This window comes from Camponotus vicinus, unplaced genomic scaffold (assembly GCF_025532165.1).
Source record: "Camponotus vicinus isolate PSW18456_S1 unplaced genomic scaffold, iyCamVici1.0 SCAF_5, whole genome shotgun sequence".
Lineage (NCBI taxonomy): Eukaryota > Metazoa > Arthropoda > Insecta > Hymenoptera > Formicidae > Camponotus > Camponotus vicinus.
Window position 1 is genome coordinate 333,914 of NW_028141977.1, and position 19,297 is coordinate 353,210.

Genomic DNA, 19,297 nt, shown 5'->3' on the forward strand with positions numbered 1-19,297 from the left:
TTGCCGCGGCTTATATCCTTATCAATTTACTTCGGTAACGAATTGATTTAACTGTTCATTGAGTAGCGTCGAGCGGGACAATAAAATACAGTCATCGAAGCGGTGATAACAAAAAAATGTCTTAAAGACATCTTAACCCTTTTTCCTGTTCTATGACATCTATCCTATATTATGTTATGCTTGGATACAGTAATGTAATGAAAATATTTTGCAAACTGTCTTCGTATATATTATTCGGACGTCTCAACTTTTTTCTTCATTTATTAATAATTAATTTAACACAATTTATTAATTATAATACAATTTAATTATTAATTTCAACTTATTATTTTACATACTTATATTAAGTATCAATACAAAAATACATTATACTTTATATCGATGCTTAAAATCTAAATAAAATGTTAGAATTTAAAAAAAAAGCTATCTAGAAAAAATTCATTTTTTTCTGGAAACTTTTTCTTTAAATGTAAAATTCATTGAAAACATGGATTATTTCATAATTAAAAAATTATTACTCTATTGTTATATTTTTTACAACCAAGAAAAAAAGAATAACTAGGAATATAATTAAAATAACGATATTTCACAGATATTAATTTATTCATATTTAATCAAGGAATTGTTTATATTGAATCATTATAATGGAATTCTTTCATCTTATTTTATCCAGGCATAACATATTTAACATGTGTAATATTTGTGAGGAGCAGGATAAGATTGATTCAATATATTTCCTTCTTCCTTTGCTCGCACTTGATTACTAATTATCATCCCTTACTAATTATCATCCCTTTAGCAATATGCCCGGATATACACGGCTAGTCATCACTTCCATGAATAGTCCACCTATCTTTGATAACTCCGCCTTCGACATTGTAGACGCCGATACGACATTGTCCCAAACACGTTTGCATTCTCTCTTGATTATCGTCTCTCTTGACATCCCTCTTCTTCCATCCTCCTCCTGTGCATCATCATGCATGTGCTTTTCGCTTCTGCTCCTCCTTTATCTCCATATGGTATTCACATTCGATTGCGACATCCCCTTATCGCACATTGCGTATTATATGCATCGATGTGAGCATTGTTTGAGATGCATTCTGTAGTCGAGAGTGGTCATCGCTGCGTCTTGTCGATACCATATGTCTTCGCGGACAACCATGCAATGGGATAATTGAAGATTGTACGGAATATGCATTGGGGAAAAATTTCAAGCCTATAACAAATAAAAAAATATAAATTTCAATTAAAGGCAATTTTATGATACTATTTTTTGAATTTATTCGATCGAATTATTTATTATTTATATATTTTTTGTTTAAAATATTTTTTGTTTTAATATATATAATTTAGATTGTGTATATATTTTTATCACTGTTTATTTTTAATTTTATTCAGTTTAAATTACAACAATATACAACAATAAAAACATAATAAAATAACTATTATTTTTATTGTACTTGTATTAAATGTTATTGTTTAAAAACTCAACATATACATTTCTCGCTTTTAACGTTCCATAACCCATGAAAATTAATTAACTAAAACTGAAAAAACGATGATAATTAATTTATCGATTGAAATGTATAATATATGTATACGACTCATGTCTGTAATATATTTCGCTTACAACCAACGACAGGAAGTCGAATTATTTCCGACAGTAAATTCTGGCGTGTTTTGTACGCAAACTTGGTCGTAGAGTTAACCAAGATAATGCTGTTGAAGTAATAGGAAGCGATGCGACGCGACGAGAAGTGCTTTCGTCGAGCCTACGTATGTATGTACACGCAGTCCGACTTTGTCGTCTAGTGCACAGATGTCGGAGAGAAACGCGCTGCCACCCCAAATAACGAGGAGCGCAATTTGTCGTCGCGTGCAAAATTAAAACGTCCTCTCGGCTCCCCCGATGCGCCCTTCTCGCCCTTGATATTGTCGCTACTCAAAGGAGGACTTGGCATACCAACGATTTCAGTTACGAATCTCGCGTTTAGGAATTAACAAAAATTTCATTACAAAAGAACGATTAATTTGCAGAATTTGTGTCTATTTGTTTTACCGTTTCAAGTGTAATTTGACGAGACGCAATGAGATAAATGTATTCAATAATTATTATCATGGCATAATAATCATCTGTCTGTTAAGGACAACCAATCCGGATTGAAGTTTAATTGTGTAGAAATTAAATTTGAATATCATAGATTTTATTATGTTTTACATTTCTTTTATTCCTTTTCTTGTTTTAATTAAAATGAAATATACATACTTACTGATCCTCGATGAACTTGTCACTACAATATTTATGACATTTTTATTGATTAAATTTAAAAGAGTAATATCTAACTGTAAGTCGTGTAACATTTTGCATTTATGTTTATTTATTTTTTCTTTTTTAATTAGAGCGGTAGCGAATGTGTCAAGTAAAATTCAACTTTATCCGATCTGCCACGATCGCGTTATCGTTCGTTATTGCGAGATGATGATTCTGGACCAACGGGGGCGGCGTCACGTGCGTCGAGGGTGCTTCGTGGCTTCTCGCGCGTGGAAAAAGAGGGTAGTTAGTTAGATGTATCCTGGTAACGCGTGGGGATGCAGAATGGACCCCGCGCGATAGGACGGGACACATACGCGGGACGACACAGACTGACGAAACGAAACGAGCGAACGAACCGGGCGCATTGTAACTCTCAAGGGGATTGATTTGGTCCAGGTCGGTGGGAGAGGGAGAGGAGGAAGGGAGGGAAAACCGGCGATATCGATTGGCGGCATCCATGCGAGCGCATCTACAGGAGGGTGCCTTCGATAGAGCTTCATCTTGGAGCTATTCGTATTATATATAATTTTTCTCGCGCGTAAATTTTGCACTTATTATTCCTTTCTCTTTCTCCGAGGCTTTCTCCTTTTACTCCAACCTGCACGTGCGTACTTTCGATTACGGAAGACACTTTCGTTGAATGTACAAGTCGGAGTTTGAACAGTCCTATTCATCTGAATCTTATTCGTTCTACTTCTCACAGAAATGCGTCGATTCGCAAACTTTCAGCGAGGAATAATTCTTCTCATTCTCTCGTCCCCCCGGGGACGGTTACGGCTCTCTCCTTTCGTCTTTTGGGAAAAGTTGTTCGCCTGAAACGCGGCGTCTCTTACAAATTCAAATGAGTCTTTCAATCAAATAAAATTCCGGATACTACGCCGGCAACCGCTTCATCGTCGCTCTTTGGTTAATCCATCGATTTCGTCTGTTCCTCAGGAACAAGCGATCGAGAGACGACCGCTGAAACATTCATCGGTTGTTCGGGAACATTAAGCCGTAAGCATGTGGCACGTGAGGCGCCTTCCATTAACGGAACCGCTTCGCGTAAGCTCCCATTAACCATCGCGAGTATAATTTTAGCGGAAACGCGGGAGCGTTTTGCGTTAAATGGAAATTGGTTCGTTCTACTCGGTTTTATAGGTTGATATTCGTCTAATTATTTAATGAACGAGTGAGCGATCGCTCGTCGAGTAACTGTACGCATCGTGTCCGTTGTGCGATTAAATCTCGTTGCGATACCTGTGCTGGGAAACAAATGCACCGTGAAGTTTCGGATAATTGTCGATCGTACGCTGCCAATAGCGTCAATCGTAGCGATCGGCCTGGAAAGTACGAGTTTAATAGGAGCATGTATATACCTTCCCGGGTCTATAAATAGAGAGGAAATATTCTCTCTATATAATTAACGCGATAACGAGAGAGCGAGTGTGAAATTGTTTTGATCGTATAAAATATTCTCATAGATATTACTCACCCTTTATGATTTATTGATTATGTTAGGGATTTAAGTACTTGTACTCTTAATCCATTAACTAATATTATTTCAATATGAACTAATATTATTCAATACATTATGAAATAATATTGAAATAATATTATTTCCATTAACTAATATTATTTCAATATTATTTCATAATGTTTAAAAATTGCAATTAATTAAGTAAAATGTGTATATAAAAATTTATTTTTTATACAAATTCAATAGCGCGCTTCACCCTTTTTTATCCTCTATCATCGTTGCTAGATTTTTGATCTTCGTTTAATTCTTAATTTTCTCGAAAACTTTGACAAGACGCTACCTGTCAAACTTTTTAACTTAGTACCCATCGCCCCTGATCTCACTCCGTGTCTTCGAGGACTTCTTGGTTTGGATTAAGCGGGTACGAGGATGGAAACTGTACCGCAGTTTGTATCGGATTTACATTCTGCCGGGATAATAGTCGCCAAAGTTTCGCCGAAGACCGATGGGGATTCTAAGACAATAGATATAAGATTGAACTTTCCGGAATAATTATTATCTTTCTACTCGGGAACGTCAATAGATTTCTCGTAATATCCTGGGAAAATGATTACGAAAGAGATGACGCGAATTTTAATGGATCTCGCTTGTGACGACTTTGCTCTCGACTTTGCTTCTTTTGACGAGACACGTGATTTTAATTAGCATACCATTAAATTAATATTATTTAAAGAAAGTGTTTTATTAATAACAAATATGTTTTATTATAATTATATTAATAATAATATAATATTTTTATTGATAGTATCTGATGGTTTAGTGCAGATATACACACCCTCTTTTTAATTTTTATTTTTTGCAAGTATTATTTATATTTCGAGATAAAAAAATTTGATTTAAATAATCTTATCTTTAAAAATGCACATACATCTCCTCCCTTGAAATAACTTTTTATGAACGCGAGCACTTCCGATTGCGAGTATTATTACCCCTCAATGCGAAAGCGCGCTACAGCCGCTGATAAGGTTTCCTCGAGTGTTAATTACGTACATGTCAAACGCATCGCGTCTATCCCGTGCGGGCACATATCCTATCTCCTAGGACCTTTAGTCGTCGCAATTACATTAGAACCACTCGATATTCCAACCCGCATAGCAACGATTCTCTATCTCGATTACCCTCTTTCTCTCTCGCACTCTCTTGTCGCACCTATCTCCCCTTTCTATTTCCTCTTCCGACATCTCTCCCTCTCTCTCTATCTCTCGTCACTTTCTCTCCGATATTTCGCAACGTCGTTTCCGATTAACATATACGCGCTCACTGCCTTCCCGATTTTCTAATCCGACAACAAAGCTTAGGGAGAACCGCCGGAGCGAGAGGAGGGATCGTTCGAATCGATATGATCACGATGTGCGTTTGCCCGATAGACGAAAATCGACTTGGAATAATCGGGTATGGTGCGGCGGTACATAGTTTCACGAACAATGGAGTGGGATTATGCTTAGGATAGAGGGCGAGTGGTGTGTGGTTAGCTGCGGAGTCTGACGATGAATATTACGCGGCTGAATGGGAACGCGGCTGGTGAGGGAAATTGCGAGTTTTACATGCTAATTTATTCCCGTCGTTTTTCACGCGCCGCGCGAAAAACGCGGACCGCGTGCTTCGAGCAATTGTAATCGCGTTCTGGCATTATCGGGTCTGGTTGGAAAATCCACTGGGGTGGCCGCTGCGCGATTTCGCGCGATCGATATTTTGTTTCGCTTATTTTCCGCGGAGAATATCATTGCACTTTCTCGAAAATATTATTTATATTCTTGTATCTTTTTGTATTTTTGATACAATTTTGGCGAGAACTGCGATGTGGCTTCCAATCGAAACATTCTTTATAGAAATGTAAACAATTTTCTGACAATATTTACACCTGAATAATATTAAATCGTTATGTATATATATTTCTTAGAGAGGAAGCCGGAAAGACGACAGTCTTGACGGTATATTTTATTCGATAGCACGGTGCGAAATTTCAATTCGCTGAAATAACCGACGTGACGCGGTAGCGAAGCCGGAAGAAGCGTTGTCCGCAAGGAATTCGTAATTTCTTATGCAAATCCCCGTCGTAGAAAGTGCGACCATCTTTCCCTCCGCATGACCCAGTCATATCCGGCACAACTCGCTTCTTCCGCTTAAGAAGTACTTTCCGTAACTGCGTTATCGTCCACGAAAATTGCGAAGGAAGTAAATTATTTTCGCAACTCTTATGTCTCCGCCTGTCTCCTACAAAATAAATAGGTAGTGAAGAATAAGGATAGATTTTTTTAAAGATTTAAGATAGATTTTTTTTACATTCTACAAAATTATGCATAATTTCCTTAAAAATTTTTTGCATAAATTTTTTAGTCTATATTTTGGGGATTTTTATTATTTATATTATTTTTTTGTGAAATGTAATTTGATTGAATGTAATTTAATTTGGGAAAAAGAATCACCGCTAAACTGTACATTCATTAAATTCTGAATTGATTTGCCCTCATCTTTTTTTTTATTTTTATTCTTCCTTCAATCTTTAAATTTTCAGCTTTTTTTCTGTATTTAATCATTGCGCGTTTTACACCTTTCTTCGGGAACTTTCTAGAATAAATTTCATCGAGTGTAGAATAAAGGAGACTTTGTTCCTTCAGGGGAGTCACTTCGGCTCTCCCTGGCTATTAAATTAATAACGCTCGGCGACGGTCTTGAAATTCGTGTATCGCGGGTCTTTGTAGGAAGCTCTCCTCGGCCTACGTCATTGTAAGAATTTTCAATTATAATAGGCCTTGAAATCGCAATTTACGATTACAGCGTCTCGAGGAACAAGCGTGGATAATAGAGAGAACAAGTTGCAAGAAAATCATCTCAAAGAGCGCAAGCTACCGCAGCCGTTTTTGCACTTAAACGCTCTCCATTCTCTCGAGATGAGTGGGTAAGATATCACGGTATCTCTCAAGACAACGCCCAATGTCTGGCGTCCTACGTGCGAGGTGACTCGCTTTCTGTCCCGTCATGTGGGACGTGTTAATGAACTTGGCCGAGATCGGCGCAAGTGTTATCATCGAAATTGTCGGTTAACGCCTGTCGTTATTCACAATAAGAATCGAGAGGTGGTCTCTTACAGAATCTAACGATTGTTTCGTGTACGGACGTCTACGCGATTTCCCTTCTTCGTGGGAGAAAAAATGTAAATACGAAGAAAGTGTGTGAGACGCGTTAACAAACTTGGAAAGATCGCGATTAACTGACACGCATATCGTGGGATAAGAATATTAATGATCTGTCATAATGCACGATACTATTTCGAGGTCGCATTTGAGATCGAGAGATACCGTGGAACGACTATTTCGCGGTGTTTTTTTTTTTTTTTTTTTTTTTGCGAATTTACTTAAATTAACGAAGGGAGAAGGAGGCAAAAGGAAAGAATATTTTGATGGCAGGGAGATGTGGACGGTCGAATTAAAGGGCTTTGAGGGAAACCCGTAATTTTATATACCAAGAGCTTGATTCACGGAGTGAAAGCATTTTTGCCGGTCTCAATCAGGCGGTGATTATCACTTATTTTACCTCGAAACAAAAGCTTCGTGAACTGTGGAGATAGAAATAGCGAACGTTGGCGGAGGTCGGCCGGTGACCAGCGCTATTGTCGAGTAAGACGAACGCAGGGATTTCTTTGAAAAGATTTCTTCTGAGGAAATTTGAAAAAAAAGAGGAAGATAGACTCCGTAATATTCGCTTTCTTTTTCGTGAAGCTGCGATATTTCTGCGACAGTGATTGCACTTAATTTATTCCCTGCATTGTTAACTTCAATTTTAATATTCTGATGTAATTTTGTATTTCGTAAAATTTTTATTTATTATTTTTTATTGTTTTAGCCTGTTATATATACTTTTTATAAAATTTCAAAATTTCAAAAATGCGAAGAGCGTTTTTGACATTCTTATAGAAATATAATTTAAAATATTCATCGCGTAAAAAATAGTGACAAATAAAAATTGAATGTTCGACAAGCCTGGGATTAATTAAATTAAATTCAATTTAAATGTATCGGATATAAAGACGTATAGACGAATGAAGAGGGTCTAATGAGCCTATTTCATGATTAAGAAATTTACTTTGCCTAATCGAGAAACATTACGCAAGAGGTGCCATAAACCACCCCTCCCCGTCATAGTACACCCTTCTTTACTAATTACCAATTAGTCGTCTACTCTTGCAGCCCGAGATTTAGGCAGCCCTCACGCTCGACGAAAGAGAAATTGGAGAATCTCCCGGTAATTAACTCTTACGAAAGATTAACGAACTACCGTGCGACTACGAATCGTTATCTCGCGGCCGTGACAGAGGCTACGAGTTTATGCGCACTATTATGTGACCGGATACACCAAAGCTAAACTAAACGCGAACAAATGGCAGATTTACGCTTGCACACGCTTAGTTTTGCTCTTCAATTTAATTCTCGCGGAATATGAGTATGGTAATTAAGGTTATCAGTTGATCAATCCAAGTGTATAATATGTGTTTTACTACATTATCGTATATAAAACGTGTTTTGTTATATGATACAACCTATTGTAGTTTGCTTTCCAGCTTGTTTCATGTTACACTTAAATATCCTCTTGTTGTTTATTAAAAATTAATTAACAAATGACTTGGCGTAATTATAATAGAAAATATTAATACACTAATAAAGTAAATTGTGAATCAGTGCCAGATACATTTTTTCGAGAATGTACATTATTGGAAAATAAAAAAGTATTGGAAAAAATTTTTGCAAACAATATTTATCTGCTTATTATTTTATAGAAGAGAAACTTTTTATCAGAGAAATTGCAATTTATTAAAAGGAGGCAAGAGTAAATTTAGCGCTAAATGCATTTAAATCGAGAGAGAGAGAGATAACAGTACTATGCCATTTCCTGTATTATGATGTATAATAATAGCGCATATATACGTGTATGTATATATACAGTGTGTATATAATATCGTGCTTATATACAGCTGATAAATACGCCATTGGCGACACGTGCAAAATATTATCGCTGGTTGTAAAACTGAAAAGCCGTGTGTAAAACGCGTGCGGCGAGTTGTTTCATGATACAACATTGGAGGAGCGTTTCAAAATTCCTCTCGGAGTCTCTCCTTCACGATAACAACACCGCTTTCGGAGCAGTATCTCGTTTATAAGCAGATCGGTGCCGGGCTCAACAGCTCTCGTCGTTTCCGCCACCGACCGTCGGAATTCTAATCTCGCTGGTGTGAACGGACCGTGTTGCACAGCACTGGGCAGCGATTACGGGAAATATATTGACCGACCGATGTGGAAAAATATAGTGCTTGATTCTCTGGAACATGTCCGAGACTCGGCTTGAAATCCGGGGAAGCGGGCGTAAATATTCCGTTTTTCTGTCAAGATATTCCAAGCACGAATATATGTATCCTAGTATTGGAAAACGGTATTTTAACGTGCACGACACTTAATATTTTTATGGAGAAAAGTCTGATATTTAATATAATTTCTGTGTATGCGAATTTCTCTGATCTACATAAATGCTAATAAAATCGAATACGAAATGAGTATGTTTGTTATAGGCAAATATATATGTACATTATATCTTTTCAAAGACGATCAAGTTAGATAAGGACGATTGTATCATCGCGAAATATTTTGTCGCCGTATAAAATGCAAATACTAGGATAATTTGCGACGAATTCCTGGGATTTTTGAAAGGATCGGAGCGCACTGCAACCGCAGGTAAAATGATGGTTTTACGAGCCGGCATCAGACACTCGCGTAGAGAGTTGTCATCCACCGGATTATCTTCGTTTCCATGGGGGTCCGCCATAAATCGGTCGGCTCTTTTCATCCCGGCTTGATATCATTCTTGGTAGCCAGTAAGGTGGTCTTCCCCGCAACATGGTCGATGGCTTTTATTATTGTATAGACCGCAGCTCTTAAAGATACTTAAAGCCTTTTTTCTTTATCATTTCTTCCTTAGAGCTTCGTGGAAGTGAAACAGTATGTGTAGCCACTCTCATCGATTTTTATATTATTGTTATTATTGCATATTGATTTTATATTGTTCGTGTCTGTTCGTGTCTGTACTTTCCCAAACTTGTGATAATAAATAGAATTAATTATTCATTTATTATTCATCTCGTAAATATCTCATTTTGTACATTTAGTTGGAAATTGCGAATTTCCCCTGGAAAATAATCCCATTTTCATTTTAAATATTCTAGCGGCGAGGGAAGATCGTCATAGAAATCACGATATTAATTCACGTTAAATTAGATACGCTTGATCTATGTAAATGAACGTAATTAACACTGCAATATTGAGCATTCGCATTCACTTCTTCAAATTCTACATATGCGGGAGTTTATTAACATTATTCGATTGTATCTTTCTCCATGGAAATTATTCTTTCTTTATTAAATTATTTTAATGCCATTTTCGTGAAATTAACATGTAGTTTGTTTAAATTTTATTACTTTTAGGAATTATAAACAGTAATTTACCAGCGTGATGCCTTATGTATGTGTTTATGAAATATTACTATAGATGTGTATATAAATAATATAATGCTGTATTTTATTGGCATTAAAAATATTTTAATTTTAATTTCAACTAAAATAATATTATTAATTTTCTAAACTAACTAACTAATATTTGCTTTCCTCTGAATTTTAAATGAATTTCAAACGAAATTTCGCTTAAATTTCAGCGTTCAGTTGGGAATTCGTAAGCGGCTAATTCGTTTATGTAGGCGAGCGCAGTTATCGATTGCATCGCGACGCGCCAAGCGTTGTATTTACGTCGCTTTCTAATAAATACAGTTGAGTAGGGGATAAATGGTTGAATTTTTGGGCTGATTTTGGGCGCACGCATACGCGACATATCTAACGCATCGGCGTCTCTCTTTAGCGCACACGAGATCTCGCTTTGCATATGAAATGGTTGAGGTTACTCTCGTCCTCTTCGAATAACCGAGGCTCATGCATGTGTGGTGTTCGTGGCAGATCGTCGGGGACATACGGAACGCATATCTGCGTGCATTCGGATTGTCTGGCGCTCAGCGTGCTTCCACAGATACGTACAAGTCGTCACCTATCTGCTTAAACCACACTCAACAACGAGTGTCTTCGGTAACGTTATCTATCGAGAGACTAATTGCTGGAATTGGTCCTCGACCGCTTTTCTGACATTAGCGATAATCGTTTTACCATTAGGCTAATGCCTGACAAAGGGACGTTACCAGAGAATTAAACTTCATTTGTTGACATAATTTTACCTAAAAACGAAAAAGTGAAAACTTTTACACGAAGAATTGTGAAAATTCTTTATCGCTCTCTAACTGTTTTCGACGCCAAACCAATGAAGTATGATGGGATAAGATCGGGAGATTGGCACAGAGGAGAGAAGTGCAAAATGGAAAAAAGATTATTGACAGTTGTATGATCGTTCCATCGTTGTGTTAATGGAAAGTAAGATTTTCATCGCAAATTTACATTTATTTAATTTTACAAATGTAAACTCTTATAATTGAATTGAAAGTGCGATGCTTGTAGAAATAGGTTATTGGTTTATGAATACGTTTAACAGATATCGATTATTCTTGCGAACAAGAATTAAATTATGTAAAACACATCGAGTAAAAAGATACATAATTATTATGATATATAAATTAAATAACGTCAATTTAATTTAACAATAATTAATATTTTTTTTCTTATTGTTAATTTATTACAGTATATATCATTTAATTTCATATATATATTGCATATAAATAATATTTTATAAATTATTTTATTGATATTTTATATAATATGCTACTATATTCGCAAAATAATTCTAGTTACAGACTGCACTCTCGATTTGTTCGTTAAAAAGGCTTGGATATGGAAGATATCGATGCATTTATTTTGGCAGAGTTTCAAATGATGCATTTCCGAAAATCAATCGCACGTTGGTTCTCTGCGGATTTATTTGCTATGGATAGAACTCATTTATCTGGCTAACAAGATTCTAATAAAAGAGATAAATTTTACAATTCGTAACATTGACAATATGCAAAATTTAATAACATTTTGAGAAATTCGTACATGATAATTCTATTATAAATTTAAATATATATGTTTACTGACCTTTCAACTCTTAATAAAGCTAATTTATAGACGTAAAATAATGATAAATAGTTAATTTTACTGAACTAATAAACTTTATGTTTAATATTTAATGTAATTAGCGAAATATAATTTTATTAGCGACATATAATGTATTGAAATAGTCTGATTTCTCGCGATAAAAAAATAGCTTGCCCTCTTTCCCCTCTACTCTCTTTGTAATGCCTATCACGCTCTCGTTTCCGTTTTAATTATTTTTAACGACAATAAATGCATAATTTTTTTTCACAATTGCATAATAAAACGTGCGTCAATATTTTCTCTTAGATCCGAGTCATAATCCAAGGATAACGACTTCAGGAATCGCGTTCGGTCGGCAGCTGGATTGAAACAGGTCAATTCTGTCGACATTACGAGTCGAACAGGAAATTTGACGTAATAAAGAAAATGGCAGCAAATACAACCATCACGAGGTCGATGGACAGACAGTCCTTATCCACTCACAATGATATTACGCAAAACGATCGGGCGATTAGCGAAAAATGCCGTTTGTCGTGCCTTTGACAGGACGTGAATGCTCGCCGGATAGTGACGTTTCTGTTGCAGAAAACTTGATAGTATTATAGTGCTATTATAGTCCAAACATTTGCATTCAATGCGACTAATCTGTCTATATACAAACCCTTTAATTTATTTGATAAAATCTTTTTCATGTTCGAAAAGAATTACAAGATTGATAAAAAAGACTTTGTTTTCTTTTTGAGAAATGACATATAAAAATAGTAAATAAATTTTTCTTATAATTTTAAATATGATAATAAAATGTTATAAAAAAAATTATTATATTCTCTTATACTTTTCTTAAATTATTTAATATATTATAAAATAAATTCTGCGGTATATATAAAATCACTATAAAAAATGAATAATAAATCAGATTAAACGTATAAAATATTTTGCAAATTATTAAATTTTGAGTCATTGTATAACTTTATATGAATACTTGTGAAATCAGTTTATACAAAAAATAGGAAAGTTTTATTTAGAAAAAATGCAATTGTATTTTTCCTGCATCATTACATTAAAAGTCATTATTACGTGCATGCAATTTTTCTCTGAATCATTTTTTTATTATCCGTATAAAAAATAATCTCTCTGCAAATTGCGTGAGTCATCCATATAACGATTTAATAACTTTTTATCTATAAATTCTCTCTTCTAATTCTGAAGATGATTTCTTACACGATTGAACATGTATCGTGACAAATTTATGCGTGAGAATAAGCGAGAGGAAGAAACTTATAAGGAACTTTTCCGCACAAAGCGTATTAGTCTTGCGAAGACAGGATACGATTCATCCGATCGAATTTAAGCGTGGATATAATCCGAGTTCGCACCGACTCGTAGTTTCCGCGCTGCGTAAACTGACCAGAGCAAGGCGTGGGAAACTGGAGAACTCCTTTGGAGCACCTTTCTCTCCTTCTCGCTCGCTCGCGCTCGTTCAACAAATAAGCGAGCGGTTTCATTATTTCGGTTTCCGCGGACGTAATAGCAGCATATATTGCGTAACTCCGTTTTGCCATTCACGCTGGTTACACGCGAATTAAGCGCGATTCGCGTTGCACGAATATGCGAGATAATAAGCGACGATAACCCGCTGCAAACTTGGCCCTTATGCACCTGCGCCGCGCGCGATTAGATGTTTTTTCTTCCTTCCCCCTAATTGGACGCTGGAAAAAGAAACCGTTATCACATTTACGATTTATGTTTCATTTCCTACCTGGCAAATTATGATCCAATTAATGAGAGAAACACGCCGTGCTGCGCGCTAACGCCGTTGTTTGTTAGTTGCACCTCTGTGCGCTTCGTTATTTAATTCGCTTAATGATTCCATCGACTTTATTAATTCACACACTCGCGCTGCAAATCCGAGAAACTGCAAACATTGTGCAATTAATCGCGAAATTTCCAATGTATCGCACACGTGGCATTATTGCTGAGAGAAGTTTTTTTCGAAACAATACGGCTTGAGAAGGAATTATAAATATATAAATTAATAATGTGAGATAATATATGAGAACCAATCGCATGATGATGGGCGAAAATAAAAAAAAACTTTGAATTTGAAAAATCCAAAACAGTTAATTTTATTTTAAATGTTTCAGTCCTCTATCTATTTTCAGGATATTTTTAATAAGATAAGTAAAAAAATATGAAAAAGTGAAAATTAAAGTACTTAGTTTTAATCTCTATCTTATATTTCAACTTTATTAATTTTAATTTCTTTTTATCTATCTCTTTATATATATATATGTAATATATTATGCTTGTTTATGCGAATTTACTGAAGAGTCCGAAGAGAAACGTTTAAAATAAAATTAATTCTTTTCAATTTTTTAAACGGTTTTTTACTTTCACTTATACGACTGGCTCTTATTAGCCTGTATTATTAATTTATATTATATTCTATTATTGAGAGTTACATTTATTTTATCGCAAGTTATTATAAAATGAAAGAACGTAACTAAGTAACATTTTTCATAAATCATTGTTTCGCTTCTTCAAGTTCCTACTTTACAATCATTTAAAAGGCCGCGCGAGCCATGGTGTTTACATTCGCCTACTTTCTAACGGTGCACCGCTCGAGGATACATTCGCGCTTTCGTCATCGCGAATCGTGGATGAATCACGACCGTTTTGAATCGCGATCTCGACGATCCCGTCACGATTTTATGAATCATCGTCGCGAGACCCGATGACGACGTACAACAGGCCCCTCTGCTCGTCGTGAAACGGCGGGTGGCAGGAAGAGAAGCGGCATGCAAATTCGCTCTCCACGCTCGATTCAAGATAGAAGGTGTCTCGATAGCCGCGAGTCATATACCTTGTGTCGCGACACACCTCCTCGTGCCGCGACTTTACAAGATGTACTAGTATATAACCGAACGCCTTTGAAATTTGCATGCTCGATATTGCTGCTCATAAAGGTCAGATGGGCCGAACAATATGCGTAGGCGTACAAAGGCAAACACGATTTATTTTTCCGAAAAGTCTCAGTTTCTTTATTTCTATTCGATTTATCTATGCCATTCTCTATAATTTGCTGCTTTAACTCATCTCATATTTTAAATGCCTATTAAACAATAAAATATAAAATCTTTTATTATATTTTTCAAAAATTTTTCCTTCAAAATATTCAAGCAATTGGATAAAACGTTTTTTCTCGTTCTTGTTCGATAGTTTTGTATCGTAAAATATCAGTTTTATCACTTAAAAAATAGGGGACTAATTCTTTTCTGCAAATATATCCTGGCATCTCCGAAACTGACCGTCCAGCAAACAAAAAAAGGTATATAATAAAACGATGATGGAAAAAATGTTTTTAGGTTTCTACCTGCTACCTTGCCTTTGACAAATAAAAGTAGCCTGAGAAATTTTGTCGAAAAGAAATTATTTCCATTTTCAAACACACAAATCTCTTGTCGTCGATGCAACCATCGAATGGCTACAGTTTGAAAGAAAATACACTGCGTAAAATTCCACCAAATCGAGTCCCGACTTTTATGCGTGAACCGGTTTTCTGAAGAAAGCTTTTGCAGAAAATATATTTCCCATACTGATCGAACAGAAAATGTTTCTGTTTAGAATAAAAACAGATCGAGCAATCAAAAAATTATAATGCAAAAATTTATATAACACAAAACCTTAAAATTATTGCGGAAAAATCCAAATTATATTATTCTTTTTCGCGGTTCGTTAAAATGTTTAAAATAAAAATTAAATCAGTTTTATTTTTAGATCTTTTAAAATGCATTTGATTTGGAATAACATTGCAATAATGAAAAAATATATATCTATATTTATTCTTTAATGTTTTCTCTACTAAAATTAAGAGTTGAGTGCAGTATAATTCAACAACTTGAATCTACATTGATATCGTAAATTTACTCATCCGGTTTTTATATAATTATATCATTTCTCACGCTGGTAAGGATTGTATTTTCGCGGAAGTCATTATATATCAGATCGGTGCTTATTTCGACATATCGTAGATACTTACTTGGACGGAGGTGGATCGAGACCTGTAATTATCGCGATGTACAATGGGAGATCTTGGGCAACCCGAGATACGAATCAGAAGTAGGAGAATAATGCGATTAATCTTGATATAACGCGGTATAAGTGGCACATGGCGCGCGAGTTATTTCGACGGGTGTCGAGACAGAAAGGGAGGGAAAGACCACCCATCTCGGGGAGAACATGCGTCTCGGTTAGCAACACTCGGTTGAGATAATAAACGTAATGGTAGCAAAAATGATGAGCCACGCTCTTGTGCGCGACCAGAGTCGCACGCGTCAGCATAACAATGCAACATTCACACAAAATCGCGACTCACCGTGTCAGGCGAACCGAAATGGATTCAGCCCTCCGGCTGGGAAGCCTTAAAATTCCGCCAATAATAACGACAAATCGCGTTTTTTTCACCTAACCGGATCAGACAATTATCGGATTGTTCTCTCTTCTTTTGTTTTTAATTAGAAAATTAAATAACAAATATTTTTTTTACGAACAACACTCGACAGTCTTGTCACTTGATTGCTTTCTTAAACATCTTGCTCATTCGAGAGATTATGATAGAGGACCATAGAGGACTGTTTACCTCTGACAAGTTTGTTGCAGCGTGTGTATAGTATAGTATTAATAGATGCGAGATGATTTATAGATCGGATAAAGCCATAGTTCAGCGAGAAACTGTGCTTAATCACGCGCGTTACGTCACAACTGCCCCTCGATATATTATTAATTCGCAAGGATGTCCATGGGATTATTTTTTGCCATCAGATATCCAGTATCGTGGTAAAATTTACATGAATATCGCCTTGATGTGCTCCATGTGGGAAAAAAAGAAGGAAGATAGGCGTGGAAAAACGGGTTTCTCGCGTGCATTACACGCGTTGTTGGCAGACTCGCTTCTGCTTTCGAGCAATGTAGTGGCTGACGTATTACGGTAGCTACTATTTGATGTATATCCCACGTAGTCGCGATCTCAACGGTTAGTTAGTTGGCTAATGTAACCGACCATACTGGATAACACGAGAATGTTGCAGAAACAAGCGAAGCGCCAAGTTGTAATTGTACAATTACTAGAACGAAAACTGGTTCCTTTCTTCGATAAAATTCCTTCTCCGTGAAATTTTCTATTTTTCTCTTGTAACATTGGAATCAGAGTTGGAAAAATTCCACATTTTTGGAATAAAATCCGTGTCAGTGATAAAAATAAAAAAAACCGACCTTTTTTAAAAATATTAACATAAATATAAAACCTTTTTCGATAATCGACAATTGACAATTTTCAACATGAAAAAATATCTGAAAATATAGATAGATTGTTTTCTAAAAAGGTTTTGTTTCTTGGCAAACTAAAAATATAATAAAACTTTAATTTTTGTACATTTTTCAAAAAACACAACAAGAAACTTATCTTTACTTTCTTATAAAAAAAGAAACTTCTTTCAAATTTCATAAAAGAGAAATATACATTTTTTTGTAGTATATTTTTTGGGACTCTGTTTTCTTGTAAACAGATTGCAGAATTTTAAGCATTTCATGAATACGAAAGAATCGCGATTTCGAATGAAAAACGGTATTTGCCAAGATTTGTCTAGTAATATTGAATGTATTTTTTCTTTATAGATGGAAAGATTTTTATGGCGGAAAATTTTATACTCTATATTATTATAAATTTCATTATATTCGTTATAAATATTTTGTCCGGAATTCACAGCGATCGAATAAATTCTCTTTTGACATTTTTCGATGTTCATGTTTCTTTGTTGAATATCTTCTGGAATTTCAATTACTATCCTTTGAATAGCTCTCTCTTTCTCTCTCTCTTGAAATCTAGTAGTACGTTTCTAGTTTAATCTCTTGACATTCTTTAATGTGATGTAAATTGGAGTGAGTTTTATTTGGATCGCGTCGTACACAAAGCACTTAGTAAAATTTTACTTTTGCTATTTATTTTACTTTACTCCTTCAATTTACTTACTTCTATATACTTTTAGTCTTACTCTCTTGTATAATGTATTACAATAAAATAGGCATTTTATAATATTAAATTATTCAAAGTGCATATCCAACAGCAGACTACAACTTGATTAAATCAATTTTATATATGTATATCAAAATAATTCTCAATTTTTAAATATATGGAAATATATTCACACACAAAAAACATTTATTCGCCAAATAAAAAATTTATACCGTATGCAATTTTAGCACATACGTGTATCGTCATTTTCGATTTTGATAAACGATAGTTTCTATAACTTTCTACATCCACGTGTATTATCAAACATAGATTTAACATTAATCTACAGAATGCTTGTAACAATCACCACCATCGGTTGTGCCAAGTTTTTGACACGCTATAAATCTTGTCTACGAGAATAACCTATAAAATCGGCTCGAACACATCCATTGTGTCCCGTCCTTTTACCGTAAATAGCACAAGGATTTTTCAGAGCTGGCAAGCCGCATCGAAGTATGCACTCGTTTCTCGCTCGTTTATTTCTCGTGGATTTTTATTTGTTCCCACTGTCTCGATACACATTCATGGGTGAGTCTCGGAGGAAGTAAAGGCGGAATACGTGCGTTCTCGTAGACGACGCTATTGAGACAAATAGGAAATCAATTCCATGGATATTTGCATCCTGCGAGCGAACGAGCTTATTTACTTTCTTCCTTTGCTTGTCGAATAATGCGTCCCGACAGTAGAGGAGGGGCGAAATTACGTTTATTGCAAAAGTCAAATTGATTTCCTGTTGGCGGTTATTCGTGCGGTTTCACCGTGGATGTTGAATTCAATTGCAAACTGTTTATTTGCGTGTGTGTATGGATCATAAAAATAGTGCAGTCTGCAAATTGAACTGGTCTGGTTACAGTGTCGATTAACTCAAACTTTAGATCAATCCATGTTTTGAATTACGAGTATGATTTGGTGGAAAATAAACTTTTCGACGTGCTTGTACTTTTGAGGCAAAAAATTGCTCAGCGAAATACTATGGAATTTCAAATGCAGTTATCTTATTAATTTTTTATTAACTATAATTTATTATAATTTGATTAATATAAATTCTGACTAATCTCTATTTAATTTTGAGTAAATTAAATATACAAAATTATAATTTTATTCTTGAATTGATGAAGCCAATGTCGATAGATTTTTAAATGAGTTATCTATCTTTTATGATTATGAAATCTACAAACAATACGAAAAAAAATTATTGCATTTACAACTATTTTCGAGGCTTTATAAATAGAGAAATAATAAATGTAGAGTAATAATTTTACAGAAAAGAAGAAT

General features: G+C 35.1%; 1 protein-coding gene across 2 annotated transcripts in view; it reads left to right on the forward strand.

The window, feature by feature from the left end:
- The window catches only part of Raskol (Ras GTPase-activating protein raskol), a 281,119-nt gene that overhangs the window by 34,025 nt on the left and 227,797 nt on the right, over positions 1-19,297 (forward strand). The gene's annotated exons all lie outside the window — the stretch shown is intronic.